The sequence below is a fragment of the Poecilia reticulata genome, linkage group LG14 (assembly GCF_000633615.1).
Source record: "Poecilia reticulata strain Guanapo linkage group LG14, Guppy_female_1.0+MT, whole genome shotgun sequence".
Taxonomy (NCBI): domain Eukaryota; kingdom Metazoa; phylum Chordata; class Actinopteri; order Cyprinodontiformes; family Poeciliidae; genus Poecilia; species Poecilia reticulata.
This window is the reverse complement of record NC_024344.1, coordinates 2,969,918-2,973,196: the sequence shown is the minus strand read 5'-3', so window position 1 is coordinate 2,973,196 and position 3,279 is coordinate 2,969,918. Positions and strand designations below refer to the sequence as shown.

General features: G+C 39.2%; 1 protein-coding gene across 2 annotated transcripts in view; it reads right to left on the bottom strand.

The window, feature by feature from the left end:
* slc7a3a (solute carrier family 7 member 3a) overlaps positions 1–2,998 on the bottom strand; it is a 16,455-nt gene extending 13,457 nt beyond the window's left edge. Inside the window, exon 1 of one of the 2 annotated variants that reach the window (XM_008426968.2) lies at positions 2,892–2,998. The gene's annotated coding sequence lies outside the window, so the exon portion shown is untranslated. Of the gene's footprint in view, positions 1–2,016; positions 2,187–2,891 lie in introns of those variants that run through there. The other variant, XM_008426969.2, reaches the window with a different exon arrangement.
* Between the last annotated feature and the right edge of the window lie 281 nt (positions 2,999–3,279).

The window sequence follows — 3,279 nt, the reverse complement described above, 5'->3', positions numbered from 1 at the left end:
TATATAGTTGGGTTTTTTTTTTTACTTTTTGGAAATATTTTTGGTTGTGAGAAAACTCCTGTTTGTTTTAGCAATAGTGGGAATATAAAGTAGATCTATATCAGTTGGATCATGTTATAGATTTAGTTGTTTTTTTTTTAATAAATAAATAAAATACTCTGAAACTGTGGTAACTTCACTCAATCTGATGGGAACCTGTGTTACCTGGAGGACCAAATGGGAACAAGACGTAGATTACACTGCAAGAGTACACTCTGACCGCATACATCACGTTAAAACCTCTTTATTATTCCAAAAGTGATGCTGCAGTATTCTTCAGCAATCCTGCAATATTGTCTGAATTTATGTGTAGCCCCAATGAGTGAAAAATATATGTTGCATTAATGAAAATCTACACAAAAGCCCCCAACAAGCCCGTTCTAGGACCTTTGTTCACGTATCTGTGGAAAAGACCGACCGCTGAGACTGAACTGACCGACCTCTCAGTTCACCTGGCAGGACACAGCAACCCGTGCCAAAAGCTGCTCTCCCCAGTCAAATGGAATGTGACAAACGGACAACCTGCTCGCTTTCCCATGACCAACACCGGCTCTTACTTGCTTTAACAGGACCTGGGAGAGGCAGCATTAAGCTCACATAGAGCTAAAGAGGATAAAGTAGTTTGGCCGTTTGGCACATAGTGGCCACATCTTGAATGTCAAGGTGTGGCCGCTAAGCTGCAGCACGGCATGAAAAGATAGCTCGAGAGAATCTGATGAAACAGAGAAACGAATCGAATAAATTAAACTTTATTGGTCTTAAACTCGTGAGGCGCAACTCACCAGAAAAAAACATGGTACTCATTATTGTACCAGTAGGAAAGCAGATCACAGCCTTAAAAAATTATAAAACCAAATAAAACTTATATCACAGGGTTTCTTCAGTTCAAAGTCTTCTTAATGAGAAGTGTTAACTTAAGCTATTTAGAGTAACTAACCGCCCTCACCTCCTACCTGCTGCTTTTAACAAATACATATGTCTGTTTACAAACATTTATGTTTTCTGATAATATGGCTCTCTGCCCAGAGCAGCATGGTCTGTGGTGGGGGATGCCACACGGCTAAGAAGAAATTGTTTTCTTTCTGCTGTATAACCTACTTTTCCCACGTTAAATGCGTTACTTTTGTCCACTTTACTATTCTAGTTATTAGTCTCGAGTAATAACCCAGGTAATAAGTAACAACCTTACTTATTACTATAAAATCATCATCAAATCATAAAATCATCATGGATGATTTTACATTAAATTGATTATTTAAAAAACAATTTAAGATTTACGAAATCTCCCATTTTACTTGTGAAAACACAAAAATGAACACTTACAGTGGAGTTTGAATTGTTGCTTTTTTTTGTTATAATTAGATTGTTAAATACATTTTTTATTTTTGTGTTCACAATGAAACGGAGGTGTTATATCTTAATAATCTACTGTATCAAAGTAGATCAAGGCGTGGCAAATATCTATTGCTTATTTGTCACACTTTGGATAAACTAATAATATCTAGAAGTAAATCTCGACACGAATATACTAAAACCATAGTAATAAACCATAAACATCAAATGTATTAAATAGTAAAAGCACCATTAGTTCTCGTTTTTTTTTATCTTTACTAGAAACTGCTAAACTTTAAATAGGTCAATAAAAAAATCGTGACATTTCAACATAGCCGCAGTACTTGAGTAGTTTGTTGCAGCATGGCTTGCAGTTTTACGGTACGTCCACACCTTTACAACTCCACCTCACACCACCTGACCTTCAAGCTCAGCGGGTTTGAACAAAGAGCAAAGCATTTACTGCATTTTACTACATGGTTGCTTTAGCCGGCTGATGCAACACAGACATGGGAACACCCTGGAAGACGGGCAGCTCGGCGGCGGCTACCGAGGAAAGACGGCTCGCTTTGATGACACTCACGAATTTTGCGGTTTTTGCACAAGAGAAACCCTCAAATAAAATAGCAGTTAAAATGTATTTACCTACAAGCAGCGCCAACCATATTGCGTGATGTGCAGCTGTTAGCGTGTGAAGCATCAGCTAGCTACGTGGCTTCCAAGTGCTCATCTCCCTGTGTTGATATTGTTGCATTCAGGTATAAACGACGCTCGGTGATTGTCGGGTTGTAGGTTCATAAATACAATGCGGAAAAGCACCAAGCAGCGGTTTAACAGCTACGTTTCCTGGTATTTTATTTGCCCGTTTTGGTGAGAAAATCTGGACATTAAAAGCAACCGTTCCAACAGCACTTTTTTGAGTTCATCTGAGGGCATTTCGATGCACGTGTTGGAATTTTCGGTGTTGGTGGGGGTCTTTGAAAGCAGCATCCCAGACATCAACGCGCCTTGATAAAAAGCAAAACATCAGCCTCACGACGTTTTAACCGCGTAAAGCGAAACGATGAATGAAAACATTGTGTGATAAAACTACGGGTGTCAGGTGTATTCTTTAAAAAGAGAGGACTGTTTAAACACTTTTTCCACAATGGTAACCCCCTATTAAGTTTCCCTTTTCTGCTCTGTTCTCATTGGTTTTCCATTACACGCCGGACTATACATCAGCTGATTCCGCGCTCAAATGACAAATTAAGCCGATTTACTTAATGTTAACTACAGCGAATTAACTCATTATGACTGTAACATATGGCAAATTACAAACGCTCACACACGAATCGGGTAATAAAGGTGAAGGACGTTATGTCCTTTAGCGCCAATACAACACACGAGGAGGATTGCATCAGTCTTACTACGAGATAAATAAACATTACTACTGAATGGAAAAAAGCGCGTCATTGAACACAGCTTGGATTTTTAAATATCTACACATGTTTTGAAAACAAAAGTCGTTATATTTGTACCTTTTGCTGTCTTCTGGTGTCCAATAGTGGACAGATAGAGACGGAAGAGAAGCAGCGAAGTCTGTGGTTTCTGATGAAACATCCCGCCTGGTTGAGCGTTTTAGTTAGTCGTGAAAAGAGGGCGGGACATAAACAAACTGACGCAAGACGAAGGCGGAGCTTTTTCACCATGAATGGAGTATAACAAACTAATCTCATTACCAAGAAATACTACAACATTCAATACAAAGAAGAGCTCCAGGAACGGAGAAGAACGCAACGTTTATATTTTATGGGATCTCCACGCAGGGCAACGATGAACTTGCATAACGTGTGATTTGCTGAGCAGCAGAAACCAGAGCAGTTTTTATACCTCCATCAATATGGAAAACATGCGTCATCCTCTCGC